Source organism: Poecile atricapillus, chromosome Z (genome assembly GCF_030490865.1).
Source record: "Poecile atricapillus isolate bPoeAtr1 chromosome Z, bPoeAtr1.hap1, whole genome shotgun sequence".
Classification (NCBI taxonomy): domain Eukaryota; kingdom Metazoa; phylum Chordata; class Aves; order Passeriformes; family Paridae; genus Poecile; species Poecile atricapillus.
In genome coordinates, this window is record NC_081289.1 from 132830327 (window position 1) to 132853094 (window position 22768).

Sequence of the window (22768 nt, forward strand, 5' to 3'; positions counted from 1 at the left end):
GATTTGCATCCTGCAGGGACTGTTCCTCCACCCCCTCAACTGCTGTTGCAACTGGAGCAATGCTGAGAACATTATAGTGCTTTTTTCTTCTCTAGTTTTGTTTTTTTTCTTTTTGTTTGTTTGTTTGTTTTTTATAAATTGTCTCTGAACTGCTTTTTATTTTCTAGTTTCACTGTATATTTTCAAGGCATATACAGGGACCTTCCCTCTCAGCTATAGCTATTTAACTTCCTTTGAAACATGCAGTGAGCTAAGTTTGATTTTTTTTTCAAAAATATTTAGGGTTGTTTTAAAGGAAATTAATCACTCTGATTATTAGTTCAAAATCAGGTCATAATGAACTAAAGCTGTAAATCATATTCAGTGGGACTATTATCAGAGTAAAACTCAGCTCAGCTTCTTCTATCTAGACCAAATTAATTCAGTTCAAGATAAAATACTTCGAAAGACTTTACATCAGCCTGAACTAGCGTAGGATTACATCCATAATCCTACATTTACTTTAGGTGATTCAATATTATTGCAGGCGAACTTGGAGATCACAGCTTCTCCCTTAATAGTATACTTCAGGCACAGAAAGTTACCTCAAGCTGCAGGATGTTTAGTATTTAATTAGGTCTAAAATGCGAGTCTTCAGTGGGAGCAAATATGATTATTTCATATTATTGCTTCTCATTGCACAGCTGTCACTGCTACCCTCTGTTGCTGTCACAGATAAGATTTATACCATTATTTGAGAATTAAGCTTGCAAAATTCTGTGGGCAGACTCCTCATGAAGGTGTGCCAATTTTACCCTTAATGACGATATACATAGGTATACAAATGTTTATATACATATAAAATATTTTAAATTGTTGAAATAGTCTTGAAAAGCCTTATATCTTCAATCAAACATAGTGGAAAAGATAGCACAAGATTTTGTTTTTGTTGAATAGATTCTTAACAGTTCCACAGCTCTAGTGCTGCATTTATTTAAGAGATTCTCCTCTTCTAAACTTTGCTGTGCACATAGAGGGGGCTTAGATAACAGCACTGACAAAAGCAGTAAAGGTGGTAGCAACTCCATTCCAGATCAGGAATCAAGTTTCACAATAGAGCAAAAGTTGGAGGAGAAAGAATACTGCTAGAATGAAGGAAAGATTTGGACAAAAATATTATGAGAAGATAATCTGCGTTCATGATATGGTGTCATATGATTTTGTAAGCCTGTAATGTTAATTTTCCATGATTTCTTTTTTCTTTTTTTAATTTTCCATGATCTCTTTTTTCTTTTTTTCCTGGTAAGACTACATGAAGAATATAAATTTTAATCTGATTTACAGGTTTTCTAGAACACTATTGAATTTGCTTGCCAAAATCTGCTAGCATTTTGTTGCACAGCCTTTAAAAAAATTAATGTTGTGTGAGTGTGAAACAGAAGGAAATATAGCTGCAATTGAACTGGCAATATGTATTCACCTGCAAACCCCATATAGACATGCGTGAATTCTCTGTTCAACACACTTAAGCACAGAAACAAATAGATTTAACAACCTTGGTTTTCTTTCCAGCAGCAATCTGTGCTGCCAGCTCTCTGTAATATCATGTAGTGTGGACCTAACTCTTGAGGGTATTTTATGTTACTACTCTCCTTGGAAAAGATATGTATGTGGGTGAACATAATCCTTTTCATGGTGTACAACCCACTTTTTGCAGCATATCACCTGTTGAACAAAACTTCATGGGAGAAAAAGGGATTTTTCTAGTTTTTAGACTTTTACCTGCAGGTTATTGAAATTATATTGCAAATAATTAAATTGCTCTTCAAAGACAACAAAAATTCTTGTCAAATAGAAAATGTGAGGCAGCTGAAACCTATGAGTTTGTACTAGCTCTCCATTAACAATGTAATCTGAAGGACAAATAGAACAGAAGTAAATAACCATTCAAATGCTTGCCTCGTGCAATGGTGAGTCACTGCACAAATGCTTTCAACATACATCCTTTTTCTGAAGCTACCCAGTTTAACTACACATTGTTTCCCAAGAGTCTTGGATATGCATATATAGGAGAGATCTTAAGAAAATCACTGCAGAAATAGTATTTATTGGAAGAGGATTGGTTATATTGAGAGCAAATATAAAAATTTCTGTCTTGAAATTCCCCAGTGAAGGACTTTCTCTAACAGCCATAGCTAGCTTTTTTTCCCAAAGGGTAGATGGTCCTTATTATTGTAATACACATTATGTAATAAACAGCGTATTCTTGCAGAAATTGATTTTTTTTTTTCCTACTTCAGTGGGCATGAAAAATAATGGATTTCTTCTTTCTGCTTTCTTAACCTAAGCAACCCAACTGTTTCAAGCTACTCATCGTACCCTGAGAAAGTCCTTGGAAAGTGAAGCAGATTTGCTTTCTCAGCTATTGTGCAGTTGCTGGCATGGTTGGTGTTAGGACTGAAGCTGTTTTTGCAACACAAAGAAATTAAAACAGCAACAACTGATTTGTGAGAGAATCTTGCAGAACTAGGTTCATCATGCATTGACGCAAAACACACACATATTTTCACAGTATGTGGGTATCCCCATTTGCCTATTTCATCACAGTGAACTTTGGGGCCTTCAAAAATGGGCTACTTATATCCTGTTTCTTTCCACTTTACAGACATTAACGAAGACTATCATGAGTGAATTTCATCAGTCCCAAAAGCGAGTCTAACAAACAAGACTGAGTTCTACAGTTGTCTGAGTCTCAGTTGTCTCAGAGTCATGGAATCATAGAATGGTTTGGGTAGGAAAGGACCTTAAAGATTACCTGGTTCCAGCCCTGATGGGGACAGGGACAACTTGCACAAGACAAGATTGCTCAGAGCTCTATCCAACCTCTAATCAATTTGGTGACCTTATTTGGGACTGGCTCCAGCAGGTCCCTGTCCCTCCTGTGCTGGGTCCCCAGCTCTGGATGCAGTGCTGCAGGTGGGTCTCAGCAGAGCAGAGCAGAGGGGCAGAATCCCCTCCCTCCCCTGCTGCCCACAGGGCTCTGGATGCAGCCCAGGACACGTTTGGCTCTCTGGGCTGTGAGTGCCATGGCCGGGGCATGTCCAGCCTCTCACCCACAGCACCCCCAGGTCCTTCTGGGCAGGGCTGCTCTGGGTCTGTTCATGCCCAGCCTTTGCTGACACCAGGGGCTGCTCTCACCCAGGTATCTGCAGGTGCTGCAACACCAGCACTTGGCCTCATTAAACCTCATGAGATTCCCATGGGCCACTTCTTGAACTTGTCCAGGTCTCTCTTGATGGCATTCCATCCTTCAGGAGTGTGTTATCTTGGTGTCATCTTCTAATTTTCTGAGACTTAATTTGATCCCGTTATCTATGTCATAAATGAAGTTATTAAATAACATAATCCAAATACCAACCCCTGAGGGACACCTCTTGTCACTGATTTCCATCAGGACTCTGTTCACCACTCTCCTCTGGATGTGAGTATGCAATCCCCTTCCTACCCATCTAACAGTCCACCCATCAAACCCATCTATCTCCAATTTAGAGAGAAGGATGTTGTCGGTGACCACGTAAAAGGCCTTACAGAAGCCCAGAAAAATGATGTCTTCAGCCTTTCCCTTGTCCACTAATGTTGGTGACTTCATCACAAAAAGTCATGAGGTTGGTTAGGCTGGACTTGGTGAAGTCATGCTGGCTGTCCTGAACCACCTCCCTGTCCTCCATGTTTCTTAGCACAACTTATAGGAGTATGGTCCATGATCTTCCCAGGCATAGAGGTGAGATTGACAGGTTGGTAGGTCCCGGAGTCTCAATTTCTCCTCTTTTTACTGCTGTGTACTATGCTTTCCTTTTTCCAGTTACCTGAGGCTTCACCTGACTGCATGGCTTTTCAAATATCATGGGCAACTAAAACCACACAGAAGAATAAATATTCAACCTGAAACAGGCAGTGGGAAATAGAGATTTACAATCTTAAAAATAAGGTAAGGCTGTATTTTACTTCGTCTGGTGTGGAGAACAAACTCAAACCAACTTCTATAGAATTGATTTAGGGCTTTAGACAATGTACAGGTGTATGAGTTAACCACAAAGTACAAGCACAAAAACTCAGTGCTCTCTCTAGAAACATACTTGTTGCTGCATTTCAACTCACCAGGCTTTCTCTGTTGCTCCACAGACCCTGTGCAAGCAGCACTGTGTCTTGACGCAGGACAATGGGTGTCTGGTCCTCTTTACTGGAGATCAGAGGTTGCAGGGACACCAAGGAGTAACAGGGTGTGCAGAGGGCCCCATGACTGTTCTGTGTGGTTTGGGCTGCTCCAGTCCTTACCCTGCTGCAGTCTCACTCAAGTCTGAAAGCAGGGGTAAGAGCATAAAACATTAAGGGGATGCCTTAAATGCATTAATGTCATATCATTTTGCCATGTCCTTTAATTCTCTCTAAGAATTTTGCATGCAATCAGTTCCTCTGAAGTGGTTTACAGAAATCGGAGCAAATAGGTAATATCTGAATAGAAAAAGGGCTGTATTAAAATAATTTGCTTGAGGACATCCACAACCTACTATTATAAGCATTAGCTTAGGGTCAGCACAGTGTGTTGAAATGGTTTGCATCTGTAGGAGTTTGGCTGAGCACCCTGCAGTTTGCTAATTCCCAGGCATGTCTTTATCTAACAAATTATTTTGTCTTCCTCTGCAGAAAAGACATTACAATTAATCCTTTAAATCAGGAATTTCCAATATTTAAAAGGGCTTTTATGATGGGTCTTCTGAGTTGGAGTTGAAAGAAGAAAAACTTGCACTAGGAGCCAAACAGCTGCCAGAACTAAGCCAAGTGTATTTAATTTGAAAGACGTAGCAAGTCTGCAGTTTTATTCTAAAGCTGTAATGTCACAAGATTTAGAAATCCCACCTCTTGAAATCATACAGCATCATTGACAACTTCACACTTATTTAACTTACCTTTTAAAAAGATATCCTTTCTTAGAGCTATGTGTAGCTGTCAGCCACTGTCCATTTACTTCATGATTTATCAATAAAGATATAATGAATATTTTGCACCTATTACCTGATTTATCTCTATAAATATTTTTGATGTGTGTAAACTACATTTTTTTAATCTTTAGTTTCTATTTATAAAACATGAAACTGTTAGTTTTATTTGTATCAACCTCTATAAAAACATCTATGTCGTGCTTGCCAAAAGCCCCATTAAAGACATATGTGTTTTGACACAGCAGATCCTGTGACAGAATGTGTACCAGTTACTAGCAGCTGCAGCTACACTTGTTGCTGAAAATTAAACAAAACAAACTGAGAGCTACTTGAAAAAAGTGGCTTTGATACTTTGTCTAGAGTTTTGCAGAGTAAAATTTCAAGATTTAGCTCAAAAATAACACTTCTTATTTCCAATCCGATTGTCACGGTATTGTCACAGTACAGCTGGCCTGGACTGGACAAAGTGAATCTGACCGTAACACAAATCCTATTCAGCTAGCCTAGTTCATGTCGGAACATGTCCCTGGATAATTTACAGAGGATCCGCTGCCAGCCCCATTCAAGATGAGAAGCAAGCGCAGCACTGGCCAGGAAGCTGGGCAGGGAGAGAGATCTCAGCCAATGGCTGTACAGCCCAGGAGATTTCAATTGGGTGTTTAAGCGAGTTCTGAATAATAAACCAGGCTGTTTGTCTCATGAGCGCCTGGAGCACGACTTGTGGAATTTTCACCCACGACCATCATGTCACAAGATTGAACCCACAGTTTGCTAATTTGTGTGAGAAGGAGGACACATTATTCAAATCCAGCTTTTGCTGGTGATTTTGGAATCCCTTAGCATTACACAAGAATTGTAAATGATGTTTAACTTGAAGCAACACTAGTCTTGGAACGGTGCATTATGTCATTCACGCATGGAAAGAGAGGATACAAGGGGAGGGGAGGGGAGGGGAGGGGAGGGGAGGGGAGGGGAGGGGAGGGGAGGGGAGGGGAGGGGAGGGGAGGGGAGGGGAGGGGAGGGGAGGGGAGGGGAGGGGAGGGGAGGGGAGGGGAGGGGAGGGGAGGGGAGGGGAGGGGAGGGGAGGGGAGGGGAGGGGAGGGGAGGGGAGGGGAGGGGAGGGGAGGGGAGGAGAGGAGAGGAGAGGAGAGGAGAGGAGAGGAGAGGAGAGGAGAGGAGAGGAGAGGAGAGGAGAGGAGAGGAGAGGAGAGGAGAGGAGAGGAGAGGAGAGGAGAGGAGAGGAGAGGAGAGGAGAGGAGAGGAGAGGAGAGGAGAGGAGAGGAGAGGAGAGGAGAGGAGAGGAGAGGAGAGGAGAGGAGAGGAGAGGAGAGGAGAGGAGAGGAGAGGAGAGGAGAGGAGAGGAGAGGAGAGGAGAGGAGAGGAGAGGAGAGGAGAGGAGAGGAGAGGAGAGGAGAGGAGACCGATTTTTTATCAGATAAAAACTCTAGCCTTGTATTTAATATTTGTATTATTAATATATGAAATCATTTATTGAGCTAGCTGATGGAGGCTACTAAACAAAATCCACTTGATTTACACAAAAAATTTCAATGAGTCTAGTAAAATTCTTCAAAACTGTAGGGGAACCTTGGGAAAAGTGAGATGAAATGGACAGGAATACAATTCATGAACAGGTTAGATAACAATTTAGTGAGGGCAAGGAAAAGAGTGCAGTAGAGTGACTTCCCAATATGATCAAAAATAAGGATCAAAATCACTAATTTGCTTAGAGAGAAATCCTTGTAATATCACATGGGTCTTCTGAAAAAAAAAAAAAAAGAAAAAGAAAAAGAAAAAATATTTTTGTATTTTTCAGAAGATGTACCTAGTTTCATTCCATCATAATCACTAAATTGATACTTTCATTATTGCCTGTATTCTATGAGTTTATATGGTATACACTGTGTTTGTATACAAATACATTTGTGCAAATCGTAATAGAACAATACACTGCATAGGGTTAGAAATAAGAAATTTTTTTTGTTTAGTTTGTGTCTAGATTCAAGACATTTGCAAAACAGACTGTCATCAGGGGAGGGAAGAAAAGTTGATGCAGCCAACTCACAAATTGCATGCTAAAATTTAGTCATACATTGTAAAATGCTCACCTAATTGTCTCCTTGAAAAATATTGTGATAAAGCAATTAAACCAGCATGGAAAATGTCTGAAAATATCAGGAGAAATTAATGAGAATCAGGAACTCACTTTGCATTGAACCAGTTAACAGCGAGGTGGCTTCCCCAGCCTTCAGTCCCATATTTTATTTCTAGTATTATGCTTCAGGATTGTTTCTCTGGGATGTTAAGTGTGCAGCATTGCTTTTATCAGGGAACTGCAGCTATTCTGGACATGAGAGGATAACTTCAGTGGTAGGGTAAAATTTTGATAAACCAGAAAATACTTTGTGATCAAAGCAGAGCATGTTCCTGCTTTTGTGTTTTGGATTATAAGTAATGGATTTCTGGCTGGTTCTTGTCTCATCCGGACAGGTTTGTCTATACAAATACTCTTTTATCAATTTACCATGTTTCAGAATGCAGCAACCCAAAGAAGATTGTGCTTGCAGGCATCACAGAAAATGTAGCTGAAATTTCTCATTATCTGTATCTTGATAAAAGATAAAATCTTAAGTTATATGCCATTAAAAAAAAAAAAATCTGGTGTACCTATATAATTTAAAAACAGTGTGCTGTGGAAATAAATGCCATGGGTTTTTGAGAAAAAACATGTGCCTCATGCCCCAGGCTATGAAGTGAAGTGGAAATGCTGAGTTTTCCCTGTCATCCCTTATGGAAGAATGGAATTGCAGCTACATGACCTGCACTGTATTTTCCAAATGGCAAAAAATAAAGATAGGTGGTAGTCAGTATGAAGAGGGAACAAAAAAAGAGATACGTGCTAGCTCCAGGTCATTGTCTTGGCTACATTTATTGCCTGAAATTTTAAAAATAAAATACTGCCTACCAAAACTTTCTGCACTTTCTTCTCAAAGGTACAATTGAAAAAAAAAAAAAAAATTGTTTAAACCAGTAATTTTCAGTTATCTTCTTCAGAAAAGTCAACTTTATTTTTCTATTTTACTTTTTTGGACAGCATGACAGTGCATCACAAAATAATCCAAGACACTTTTGTAAGTGGAATACTGCCTAATGGCATCCTGATATGATATCCAACCTAGAAAATCTCAAGACAAAGTAAGATTGTTTAGCAGAACACCAGTGGGAACTGTGTACTTCTAATAAAAAAAAATATTCTTCAGAATAGGCTTTTTCAGGAAAAATCCGATAGTTGCAATTAAATTGCTGCTTTCTATAGATGCTCTCCACCCTATTTCAATTGTTGTTAAGACTGAGAGATTCCTCTAAAGTGGGAAGCTGGCAGACTTTACTTCAATTTAGACATCTTTCTTATTTTTTATTTCTCCCTCAGAAATGAAAGATTACTACTTATGATTTACCAGGTACAAAAATTCAAAAATCTGACTAGTTGTACCGAATAGGGTCCTATTCTGAAAAGCCTTTCCAGAGAAACTCTTCAAAAGCTGATGAGTTCTGTACATGACTTAGGGCAGGAGAAACCTCTCTAGATCCTGGCTGCTGGTAACAGCTCAAGGACCAGAATTCCTGAGGTACAGGCAGGAGCTTGCTGTGCTCCTGTGTCTGGTTGTCTTGGTTCCAAAGACAGGTGTTTGCCAAGGAAGGCAGGAGACTCCCTTGGAATGGACAATATGACCCCATTCCCTCTGAATTACTATAATTTGAAATTAAGGCGCTCTCAAGCAAAGATATGAGAATAGGAATAACCGTTCTTTACTAGTATGTACAATAAAGCAAACAAACAACAACAACTCCGGCATTAGCAGCAAACGGAACAGGACACAGCGCCCGCCGGCTCGGCCGCAGGCGCTCTCCCCTCGGTGCAGTTCCGGGCACGGCCGGCAGGGGCGCTGGCGCTCCCGGCGGGCGGGACGCGGATTCCTCCTCGCCTGCAGGGGGCGCTGTGGCGCGGGGAGGGGGCGGCAATGGCGGCTCGGCCGGGACAGGAAGGGAAGGGATGGGAGGGAAGCTTCGCTGCACAAACATCTCTGGGGCAGCCAGTAACGGCGCCTCTCTGGATGGGAAAAGGAGATGTAGCAGGCACCTCAGAAGCAGCAAGCGGCGACTACACGGACGAGTGAAATCCCAGAGTGGTAGATGAGATGTATCAGAAGCTCTGCAGCTGTAGCAGGAACCACAGGGCCTCCCAGCAGGCACGGGCTGTGGGGCTACAGCGTAGGAAAAACCTTCTGGATAGCGGCAGAGGCACAGCGGCTCTGGGCAGCACAGCCCAGCTCCCTGACGGGGCCGGGAGAGGCTCCCTTGGAGGTGATGCCTGGAGAGGCTACCTAGAACAGAGGCTAGACAGTTAGAGAGTAAAGTAGGTATTTATTAAAAGGCTTCCTATAGATACACCTTGGGTAGTGCAGATGTCTGGCAGAGGCTACACCCAAGAAGGATAACAGTCATGAGTGTAATCAGATGTGTATGTTTGATCTATTTTCATATCAGAGCTTAATTGTCCAATTGCAGCTTCAGGTAATGAAGTCACATTCCCCAGTTTGCTTCCACCACCCAGATTCACTTTTGTTTATACTTTCCAGAGCCTGAGGCAAATGGTATGACCTTGGTTCCCAGGCCCAGAAGGATTGTTTAGTCTGACCAAAATGTGAAGAAAGCTAACTAGCATTCTGTATAGAGTTATACACTAATGCAGTACAGAATCCAAAAAATATAAAAGCTGAAAAGGCATCAGAAGGGGAAGGGGCTTGGGCACCCCAGGGTTTCCCTGAGGTGCCAGCGGATGGTGAAGGTCCCTTGTTTGGTGAGGTTGGGCGTCAGTAAGGGCCCAGTGCAGCGGCTGCTCTTGGGGCAGAGCTCCACTTGCGGTAGGAGAAAGGCAGCGGGAGATGGAGCCGCACAGTGGTGGTGAATTCTCCTCGCAGCAACCACAGCCCGTGTCTCCCCAAATCCGAGAGAGCAAGAACAAGCTAGGAGCTGCACCCAACCCCTTTCCCCAGCCCAATCCTTGTGGCATCTCTGCCTTTCCCAGGAGAACATCCCAAAACTGCTGTTGTAAAGCCAGCTTCACTCCTCCCCCTCTCCGTGGTTACTTCTTTTGTTTCTCTTATGTTAACGATGGTTATTGTTTCTTAGCAACAAAATGGGAGAAAGTTTCCTAAGAGAAAGAAAAACAAAAAAAGGAAAAATCCTAGCCTCCAACACTGGTGCTCACTTCTTCAGGCTTCAGCTCACCAGCTCACAACCAGGTTAGCAACAATAAACAAATGATTTTTCCCACATACCCTGAGGAACAGATCAACTCCTTTTAGTTCTGGTCTATACCAGTGCTAGGAGCCACGATCTGTAATTTGGAAAAAAATGGCCCTATCATTGGCCATGTTGAAGTGTGGTCATGAGGAACTCGGGTAACTTCAGGCACAGCTCCATCTCTCAGAGGGGCCAGACAAGGGGCAGAGCCAGGACATGTTTCATCTGCTTTATGTTCATTTGTTTCTGTGTATGCGCCTTACACCAAAGGCTGCTTGAAACAGTGTGGCGTCCTGGAAGGACTCTTGCCTGACCCAAAATCATACCACCATTTTTATTTTCATGAGGTATTCAGGGAAATTTCTCAGCAGTGCCTTCTGCAAAAGCAACACAATTTGGAGCAATGGGAAAATGCAATCAGGTCACTTCTGCTACCATCACTGTCAGTGGCTGTCTCAATAAAAATTTGTATCTTACACAAGCAAAGCTATGATACAGAAACATCACTGCCAAGACTTCTAACAATGTATTTTTTCTTTGTCTTCTGCTCGGAAATGGTTGAGTCATGTTGGCTACAGTTTTCACAAAAAAAAATTCACTGAGTGCAGATAAGCAGATAGGCAAGTTGATGAAATGTTGTGCTAGACAGCATGATAAGTGATGAAAAAAATAGTTTTTTAAAGCAGGCATGAGGTGCTGTAGCTCCCAATTGTAAGGAAATATAGTAGTAAAATTGTAATTGTAATTCAGTAGTAAAATTGTAATATAGTAGTAATAACAAAAAATGTTATTTAAATACTATAATGATGCAAGGCAATGATTTTATTTTCTCTTGAGCTCATTGTAGTGATGGGATCTGGGGCCCTGTGACCTGCGACTGGCACCAGGAAGCTTGTACCTGGAAAATAGGTGGTGGTTCATGATACAAGACGATAGAAGGTGCAACCTATATTTCACAGTTTGGCTCTGAGATTTTACACCTGGATCCTTGTGTCCATCCCTTCACCTGCAGCAGGATGCACCACTGCTGCATGGTGTCATTTGCTCATTCAGTGCATGTCAGCAGGTGGATTTTAGCTGATTTCCTAGAAAAGAAACATTGACAACTGGTCATAGTGGCTCTCTGGCACAGCTGAGGCGTGACTAATGCTGGAGTCAGAAGTCTGGAAGTGCCTCCTTCCCTGAGACAGGATGTTCTCTACTGCCAGATTTCTCTTTCAACTATTCATTTGTCTTCTGAATAGAATTACTTCTCCAATTTTTCTGACTTTGACTTTATAGTGAGTGTTCTAGGAAAATAACTTTTCATCAGGCATCACTCAAAAAACCCAGTTGTTTTCAACACAAAAAGGCTGAATGACGGTGGTAGGCAAAAGAGGTGCTAAAATCACACAGGCCCTTTTTTGTGCTTATCAGGTGACTCATGGCAATAGGCATGGAGGGTAAGAAAATAATGGACCTCAGAATCCTAATACTCTGCTTCTTTAGCTGTGCAAATGTGTACAGATCTTGTCTATTCTCCTCCTAAAGCAATGGTGATGATCAGTGCACGACTCTGGTTTAGGATTGGAAGTGTTTATTTGTGTTTTATCTGGCAGTGAAAGTGGCATATCTATTTATCCTCCTGAAAAGAAGGAGGACCCTTAGCTCTTCCTTTCTTGAGTCTTTTCTGGCCTGAAGTGATGAATGTGCCTGATCTCAGGCTTCCCTTCAATAGCCCAAACCACCTCATTTCCTTTAGCATGTTTTTTGATTCTCTGGGTATCTGACCTCTCTCTGCACTTTTCTCATTTGAACCAAGCTAGTGAAGCTTCCTAAACAGGACTAAGTGCTGGAGCTCTGTCTGTGCTAAGCAGAGCAGAAGGATTTCTTCTCATCTGGTGGGATAATATATTCCTCCAACTGGAAATTTGAATTTTCTTTGTGGTATCATGATGGGGGCTCTTGTTCTTCTTCTGTCTTCATAATGATCTTTTTCTTCAGCTTGTTGTTCTTGTTCCCATGCAGATGACACTTTTCTACATATGGTACTCTGCAGTTTTCTTGTTCATCTGAGGTGCTTTGATTTTTCCTTGTCTGCTCCAGCATGAGAGCTGTCAGTTTGTGCAATACACCTCCTGCCCAGCTACCAGTAAGAATACAAGACAGGACCTGTTGCTCATCTTGCTGTTATCTTCTTTAGGAATATATATCTGTGCCTATATCTACATCTATGTATATATCTATATATATGTAACAATCCAATTTTACAAGTTTACAATTAGTAACTGATACTAAATCAGGTGGTCTGCAATGCCTACATCATAACTTTTATGAAAAAGCCCATTAGTGTCCTTTTAAATGTTTCAGTTCAAGAATTTTGAATTTTCACCAGTTCTCAGGATGTTTTGGTCAGGCTTTTGGAATTTAGTGTTGTTACTGTTTTTCTGTTTGTATTTGTTTGGTTTTGTGTGTTTTGGTTTTTCTTTTTTCTTTTCTTTCTTTTTTTTTTTTTTTTAAATCCTGGTTTGCCAGATTTATGTGGTTTAAAAAAAAAATCTCTAGAGGGACATGCACTTTCATTTGCTCCTAATGTTTCTAGTTTGAAATATCACTCTTTTGTCATTGGTATTAGACAGATGGTTTGACTGCATCTTCTTAGTGAATATTGATATAAGAGGACAATAAAGGCTTTCTCCATTTTATTTGGCAATAGCTTTCCCTCATGCTGAATATATGGCCACTTGCACCTATTGGTCTTCTTTCTGCTTCCAGAGCAAATTTCTTCAGGTCTCTCCTTAGCTCTGTCTCTATAAATTACTTGCCCTTTCTGGTTTCTACCATAAATACTTATTTATACATGTCCTCAGCAACCTGTCCCAGCTACCCCTTCCTGCATATTTGCTTTTTGTGTTTGACCTTGGTGAAAGGCCCCTCTGCTCCTATCCTGCCTGTGTAATAGGGAATTTGATACTGCTCACACTTTTTCAGAAGAATAATAGTTCTTCCTAAATTCTTTATTCACTTGAAATTGTTTCTCATCTCTTGTGCCTGGACTTTTTAAAGTTAATTCTTGGAGGCCAATCCTTTTTAATTTTTTTTTTTTTCCTTTTCTACTCCTGTTTCTTTTTCTTTTCCAAAAATTACTATTTGATTACTTTTCACTCAGTCTTGGCCTGCTTTTCTTCTACTCCACTGTTAGAATACAAACTATTTTTTGCCATCTATGACAAAATGCTCACACATGTTCCAAGTACTCTTTGGATAGTTCATGTTTTACTGTATTTTTTGACGAATATTATTTTCAGATGTTTCATACTACATTAATCACCTGTATCGCAGTGCAGCAGTACAAGAGGGAACATCTGTTATATCTGGCAACCATGACATACTGTGTAAATGTGAATAAATTTCTTATGAACAATGCCATAAATTCAGGCAAATTCAGCTGGAAGTATCCAGACTCTTTGAGCAAATATTGCAGAATAGGACTGGACAGAGTAATAAAAATTCCAAAACGAGACAGAGCCTGAGCTGAGAGGCAATGGAGTGAGACACTGAACTGCTTCTCATGGTCAGTACTTTTCAGGATTAAATTCCTGACCCCCTGAAATACAGGGCATAGAAAAAAGGAAACAAGGCAGTGACATTTTACAAATACACTGAATAGTTATGGGGAAGTTCTGAGCAAAGAACTGAATCATGAATTTGTCTGGTGTCACATGCCTGCTATTAAATCCTAGTGTATCAGTTGGCTAAAATTAGAAAAGAAAGTAGTTTTGCAATACCTCTTTAGTAGGTCATGCATTTGCTTAGTTTGTTGACTGATATGGTAGCCCAGTTAGTGGTGTGTGACAGCTGCTGGTTTCTGGTCTTACAGTTAATTGAGTTAAGGCATCACCACAGGTTTCAGTTCATGTAACCTCTCTGCCTCACATGGCTTGCTTTTAAAGTTTTAAACTCCATGAAATCTAGTCATGGAGAGGAATTCTTAATTTTATTAAGAATAAATATGATGAGAAAAAGTGGAGGGATTGGTATTGGAGGGAGATATAGAACTAGGAAGTTATATTCTTCAAGAATTTGTATTAATATTTGTAAAAAAATTTAGATTCATTAAAATATTCCCTTTCATCTTGGTCACATCTAATCTGAAACTACTGAGTGGTAATTACAACCACAATATTTTGTGAAGCAGTTACTCTGAAGTGCAAATTTGAGTAAATTTTATTTATATGTCCATCCCCCAAGTTGGCCAAATATTTGTTTTAACTTTAAATAAATTTGGTATGGAACAATTGCCTAAAGAGGGAGGGAGATTCTGAAGAGAAGGGTCTAATCTCTCAAGTTCAGGAGCCAGCCTGCAAACTTACCACTATTCCATTTGTTCTAGCTCACTTGAGCAAGAAAATATATATGCTCAGAAACCTATTTTCATGTCCTAATTTCAGAACAGCCTGACTCACTTTTAGCAAGTGTCTTTAGCTACATTCCCAGTTTAACAGCCTGTATTTGTATTTATTTAATTCCTTTCACTTTAATATAGCAGAGGGATACTTTTGTTTTTAAAGATGATTTGATCTGGAATACTGAAGTATTAGAAGTTTGTTTCTTACCAGGTAAAGTATGAAGAAATAGCTATCTGACATTGCTTTTAAATTAAATTATATAAAGTACATATAAGCCACTGGAAAAGTATTTCCTGTTACCTCCTCACATATATTTAAATATTTATGCAAAGTCATCTGCTCAAATGGAACCTGATAGCAATGTCAGCAGCAGTTTTCCATGGCCAGTGCAGAAGTACATTTTTAAGGGAAGTACATATGAAGGAAATACATATGATCACAATCTTTAATGATTTTTACCCACATTTACTGTTCTCATGAGCTAAGAACTGTAAATTAAATTAAAGACAGGGACCTGAAAAAAAATCTTCATTCAGTGTTGCTTTTTTTTTTGCTATGTTGTTTTGCAATCTTTGGTATTTTCATGGAAAAGTCCCTGGAAACAACATTAAGAAGATTATAAGAACTTTAAGAACTTGATCATGCTATGTGATGCAAAAGAATAGGAAAAAGCCTCAACCATCATAAAATCCCAAAAGGCAAATAATAAACAATCTTTTCTCTTGATTTCCTTATTTTATTTTTTTTTAAGGAAGATGAAATTACATTAGAGTTTAGAGTGCTTTGATGAGGCATCTCTTATGACTGAAAGATCAGTAAGAAAAAGTCCCAATTTCAAGTTCTTGCCTTTTTTTAAATTCAGGTCTGTTGAGGCCCTGAAACAACATTGTGTTTTACAGTCCTAATTTCTAATGAAATTATGTGATCATGGAGCAACTCTAGCTTCCAGAGGTCCCTAATCAGTCTGTCCACTCAAAGCAAGACCATCTTCAAAGTCAGCTGACGTTGTTTCAGTGCCTGGTCCAGATGAGTATTGTATATTGTCAAGGATGGAGATTGCACAGCATCCTGGACAATCTGCTCATTGTCGCGGCCTGGGCGATGGTCTGGGTGCCACGACCTTCCCAGAGAAGTGTCCATGGAAAGACACTTTCAGGCACAGAGGCACTCCCTGCCCTGCTGAGAGTGCTCTCAGCCCAGAGCCCTGAAAAGGGCTGTTGAGGGATTGCAGCTCTTTGGGCAATGTCCAGGCAACATGGAAGGAGGCACAGGAGCCTCATGTGGTGCTCCCTAAGGAGCCTTTATTCTCAGTCCAGGAACGAGGAGAACACTGGCTGCAGTGAAGCAATGAGGAATGAAAGACTCCAGATAGTCAGATGGGTTTATATGGGAGCACCAGGACTAGTCAACTGAGGATTCAGGGGCAGAGCAAAGGAGAAGGACCAGTGGGGGTACATAACATTTGCATGGGCTGTAAGGTATGCTGGGAGCAACTCCTTTTGTTGCCCCAACAAAAGGCACTGATCTAGGAGCTTTCCCTCCAGGGGAGAGTTGTGGATTCTTTGTTAATCGGCCCACTGGCCTCCACAGCTCATGCCCACACGTCTCTCTTAAGGCGGTTTTAGTTTTCATTGCTGCAAGGTGCTGTTATTGTCTTTTGCCTGCATCTGAGGGAAGAATCAGTGTCACTCTCACTGTAATCACCCATTTGGTCTGAAGACAGCAATGAGTCTCCTCCTTGGGAGAAAGCTCAGCTTCCCTGGTCTCTGCTGTCTTCAGTGCGTGTCCTCACTGCAGTGGAGCTCACTTGGCCCATTGGAATTTCTCTTTGTTTCTCATGCCCTGGGGGCTGGAAATAGGCAGTGGTCTGTGCAGGCTGCAGAGGTGAGGTGATGGGAATACTGTGTCTGCCTGTTTACCAAATGTGGGCTCACTAGGGTGGTCTGCATGCAGGATCAGGTTCTTTCAGGCTTATGAATTTCTGTTTGTATTTGGAACCAATATGTTGTTTGCAGAGTAATGTTTTCTCCATAAATTCTAAGCAAAATCTAACACCCTTCATTTGATTTTGTAAAGTAGGTTAAGCTTTACAGCTTCATTTCTTTCCTTATTTGCTTCCCTTGGAGGACTTTGATGAGGAATATTCAGGTAGTTTGAATCTACATGAGCCGAAACAAATGCTGGTTTTAGCACAGACAATGTATTCATACAGACAATATCTAAAAATCAAATCACACAGAAACTGCAGGTTTCATTGTTTACCTTAAACATGAGTCCCCACCTATGAAAACTGAAAGATGCTCACATTTTTTTATTGAATTGCTACCTCGCAGCCACCACAGATCATGGTGGCAAGAGGTCACTGTTTGTCTAGCCTAAAATAACTTCAGTGGTAAAAACTAGAGTATGGATGGGAAAATTGGACATATATGCCAGAAAAGGAATATTAAAGTGTCTGGGCAAATCAAGATCACATGCCCCTCTAGATGTTCTCTGAATGATGCAAGAGTTTTACACTGGAAATATGGAAACAAAACTTATGGAAATTAGCATAATAATTTAGAATAAATTATTAATGTTATACCATTAACCATTCATTGAGTTCAACCAAAACTTACTCTTTCCTGTAGTTACTTTTTTAACCTGCACATCTGTTTAGGTCTTCATTTACTATCAAAAGAGCCAAAATGGTGGCAGAAAGATGTCTTCATTTATTTCTGACTTAGGCAAAGCAAGAAACACTGAAAATGTAAGTTCAAGTGCATTGTGTGATTTCCACTTTGGCTGACCAGAGAGCTGGGTTAATTGAGCAATCTGAATCACTAAACAGAGTGTGATTATCACTCATTGTTAATAACAAGTTGCAGTCTTGTTAAACAATTATTGACTCAGTTGACACTGCTAGACATTTTAAATAGTTCTTGTTGTGCCAGTTGCACCGCCATGGTTACAAAATCGTGACTTGCTCTGTTTGCCTGCTTATTTTTCATTGCCTGAGCCGGGTGATTTTTTTGGTGGATACAAGCTGGTACTGTTTACTCCTTTTACCTGAATGACAAAGTTTGAGATTTCTGAATGGAAATTTCACTTGCAATAAATGTTATCAGATGCTCAGTAGGCTGTTCTAAAGCTGATGAAAATTCTTGAATATATTAACATTTTAATTGTGAGCCCATATATCACAGACAAATAAGGGCTGTCATTAGAGACCTTTCAGTTCTCATATTCCAGACAGTCTTTGGAGATACCAAACTTCTGGAGCACCAAAACTTCTCTCTGTTTATCTGAACTGTGAAGCCCATTCTACACCTTAATGGAAATTCTGCTTGCATTTTAGCTACCCTGGAGAAATGGATTGGAGCACTTCACTCTGCAGGAGTGAGCCAGCACCAGATGAGAAGGTCTGTGTGTTGTCTGGATGGCATGCTTTGATGTTTGCCAGATGCTTTGAAGTAATCCTCACTCCTGGTGAGGTTAGGGTAAAAGCAAGTAAAAGTATTTTATTTACAAAATCCAAACACAGCCAACACGGTTACAGAAGTAACAAGGAATACTAGAAATACATGTAAATCATGCATGTATTTTCTTTTCCACGGCTTTTCTTGAAGTCTGGTTGCTGCTAGCAAGCTGTTTAGTCAGTCTCCAAACCTCCGGTACACACTGCAGTCTTTAAATCTTAAACAGAATACTGTAGTTTCAAGCACAAAGGGATGTTTTCTGCTCAGGGTCTTGGGTTAATCAAGGATTCATTCAAGCTCACATCCTTTGGTCTTCCAACCCTTTTTCTTCTCAAGTGAAAACATAAAGATTTTCTTACTTGGGAGACAGGTTTGATGTATTTTTGGTGGGATCTTAACCGTCCTTGTGCTTAATTAAACAACTAATAAATTACCCACCTCTATTATTCATCAACTTTTCATTGTGGCCAGTGGATATTAATAAACTTTTCACAGCATTTCACACATAGTTCTTCATGAAGAATGTATAACTTAACAACAGCATTTGTGTGCAAACACCAGAATGCATTTAATGCCTGTGGCTCATTGCAGGTTCTTATTTGTGATATGAATGGGTTGGATCTGCCAATAATCAATAATATTAGGAAGATAATTCCAGGTGTCTGACCCTCTAGGATCTTTTTTATGCTTACTTGCATGCTGGCCTGATTCCATCGTAGTTTTCAATTCTGTCTCTGTTACAAACTAGACAGTTCCTTCTTGAATTGAGCCTTGGAGGAAAAAACTGCCACCCATGGTACCACAAGCAATTCAGGAACCTGACAGAGCTTCCCACACAGCTCAGAAAGAAAGGCCTTGCCCAAGGAAGCTGGTGTTTAGTGAATGTGTGGCCATGGTATCCAAAGGCAGTAACTGATCAACTTGGAGTGCACCAGACTTCCAGAACCAGTGGTGTGGCAACTTCAGGGGAACGTTCAGTATCACAGTTCATTCAAGACTGTTGACTCTAAAGTTCAAGCACAATAAATCTAGTAGGGTTTTAGTCTATGTTCTCCCAAATTCATGATGATAGGAATATAAATAATAAGTATGTATCCCTTGTCATTTATGGATATGGGTTTTTCGGTTGTGGAAAGGACTAGCTAATGACAACCAAATTATTGTGTGTTTTTAGTGTCTTTGTTACTCAATCATTTGCACTTCAGCTGTCTTTGCAGACTACATTCAGAGGGGACCTTAAGCAAACTGGTGCCTTTCATAATATGCCTCCTGCTAGCATTTAAGATGAAATGATTCATCTGATGGATCACTTAAATTGACTTCAATAAACAGAGATTTCCAGTAAAACATGGAAATAGAAATGGGACAGCTCAATCTGCAACTTGGAGTTTTCCAAAAAGGAAGAATATGTTTTTGTGTGTTTTCACCTGTAGCATAGCATCTCCTGGAAATATCAGGAAATATAACAGTAGATAAGTTACAGATCATATCTTTATTTTAACTTTCTCACATATAAGAGTTGCATCACTATAATTTACAGTCAAAATACTACTGAGCAGGGACTTTTCCTGGATAGTTGTCCACTGTCTTTCCTATAGGGAGGTGAACGATTTCTTTTTAAATTATGGTGGGTTTTTTGTTTTTGTTTTGGGTTTTTTTGATTTTGTTTCTAAAACTTATGTAACTTAACAGCTGAACACCAAGAGTGTGAAGAGTATAATTTCTTAGCATCAAGTGGACCATTAAATTGGGATTTACTTTATGCTATCAGATATTAAAACCTTCAGCTCACTTCAAACTTACAGCCTGAGCTTTGGTGTTGCTGAAATTGCAGGATACGGACTTGAATTCGTCACCAATGTCCTCCTGACTGTGCTGGACACAGAAACTGCCCAGGACTCATCTCCTGAGCAAGAACATCTCTTCATCCCTCCGTATCATGTGATAATCCTGTCAAAGAAGTCAGCCTGTGCCCTGTCAATCTTTCATCCTATATCAGATATAATGAATATACCTGATTTTTGTGCCACATGTTTTGCTGATTCTGCTGGTTCTTCATTCAGCTCCAGCATTAAACCTCAGGACAACTTCTAATCTACTTACTTAAAGACCTAAGAACTCAGAAGTACTGACTATGAAACTTTCTGCCTCAGCTCTCTGACAACGCACAGCAGCTCATTTTTCAGTTGCATTACAGTGGCATGTAAATACACAGGGGGTGACCAGGGACACTGGGACTTTGCTGCCTCTGCAGATTCCAGAGTGGCTGCCTGCAGATGCCCATGTGGTGCTCTCTAGCTGATATTTGTTGCCAGTGACTTCTAAACATTAAATATAAATGTTATCTAGCCGATATTACTAAGACTGGAAGGTGCATTTTATATAAATTCAGTCAAAATGTCCTCAGAAATATTCTGTTAGCTCTTGCAGTTTTTTGTACAGTACTGGTTGCTCTTATCTGGGTTTGGTATTGTCCTGAGTGTGTCAGATGATAGATGTAAAAATGAGCTAGCTACACATGCAGCATCTCCATTGCTGCACTTTCTATGTGCTTGGGAAAGGGCAGCATGCTCAAGGATACTGCAGCACATCCACGGAGTCAGTGGCCTAGCCTCTCACCACATTACTGCATTAGGTTTGAGGTAAAATCTCAGGTACTTTGCTTTTTTTCTCTGTGGTCAAGGTCATTTTCATTTACTGGTTTTAGCCTTACTTAAGTTGCAGTTTTACACTGCTACTTAGGTAGCAGTGAGAAAAACAAAGAAAGAAACTTTTTTTTTTCCTGGCCATATCAAATGAATATAGAGGACCAAATTATCAGCAAGGACAAGACTAGCGAAAACAATTAAACTAAGAGTTTGAGTTAATACGCCTAATAGAAACTTGATCCTGGGAAACAGATAATGTTGATACTGCTTAATGGGAGGAAATTAATAATTTGAACCATATTTTGTACCAAAATAATGTGGTTCAACAAAGAAAAAAAGCTGATGTTATTAAATCAACTGAATTATTTGTAAAGAGGTTAATGGAATAGTGTATTATAGTTCAGTTTCAGTTGATCAGATTTCAGGGTTAGGTGGACTGTCTTTCCATATGATCCTTCACAGAGCCCAGCCTGCATTCTTTTTTTAAGGACAATGGTGCATTAAGTCTGCCTAGTTGAGTTTTAGCTACTGGCGCCTCTTTTCCCTTGCCTGTGGGAAGTGGCTCTGCACCTAAGTGAGACCCGTTCCCTAGACATTTGACAAGTCCTCTTTTTCCAGCATAGGTCAGAGGTGGGAATGATTCCCCAGGTTCAGTGTGACACCAGCAAGGCTGCACTGCTCCCTTGCCATGGCATTTTGCAGCCTCGTGGATTCATCCTGCGCTGTCTGTATCTCTGCAGCTGCTGCAGTGGCCATCCTCAGCACGCGCCCAACCCACAGAGGAATGCCCTGTCCTATTTCCTCAGTTCTGAGCAAGATGCAAGCTGAAAGATTCAGCATGTGGAGTATTTTAGACGTAAATGTTTCAGAAAGGTCTTAGCTGCATGTGCCACCCAGCCCTTCCAGGTAAATATTTCATAAACCAATAACATGAAAAACTATGCAGAAGGTTCAAAGTTTTAAAAAATTTGGACTTCTCCATCTGATGGGAAATTAAAAATTCTGATATTGTTATAATTCAGTTATATTAGTGGTTTTCAGGACATATGGATCTCTTTTGAATGCTTGGTGATTTCACATTGAAAATCTATGATCATATATATTTCTAGATTTTTTTAGACAATATCTTGCTAATAAGCATCTTGTGATCACATCAGAAACTGTGTAGTTCTTAATAGAAAAAGTATTCAAATTTATTATTTTCTTTAGTAAAATAATAATTAAATCCAAGGACCTTTTTCAGTTTTGAAAAAAACATCGTTTTCAGAAATGCCAGGCAACCACCCATACAATCTTCCAGAATATTGATGCTATTTCTTTGTTATGTATAAAAACAGTTTGTGAGGCAGGATCTGCTACTTTAAAGTGGAAAGGGACTTTGAAAATGTCCTTTTTTTGCCATTTTATGAACACTGAAAAGCATCCTATTTCATGCTTTTCTTTGGAAATATTGTGACTTTTAAATGTTTTCCTCCTGGTATTATTTTGTTATTTTTACCTAAATGGATTCCCACCCAGTTAGATCACTGTTATATACTAAAGCAACTCAACAAACCATTTTGAAACTCAATTTTATTGTTGTACTTTATCCTGGGAGAAACTAAGGAGTTTTTAGGAATTTTACTAATTTTACAAAGGCCTGTTCTGCCTTAATTGAAATGGCAAAAATATCACGTATTGTATTGGAGTGGTTAAACAATCAAAAACAAAGGATTGTGCTCAGTCCAACAAAAAGTCAGGTTTCCTGTCAAATTGCTCAATTGTTTCTCTTTAGAATCATGACATCATCATTCAGCAGTTCCCCTGTCATCACACAGTCTTGAGAGAAAGACAGAACCTGAATTTATATTGCAAAAAACACAAGCCAATGAAGGAAGACTTGTGTTTGGGAGACAAAGAAAAAAAAAACCACAAAAACAAACCAAACATGTTTCGGAACAGCTTTATCTGTTACAAAGACACAAAAGGCTGCCTAGGTCCAATTCTTG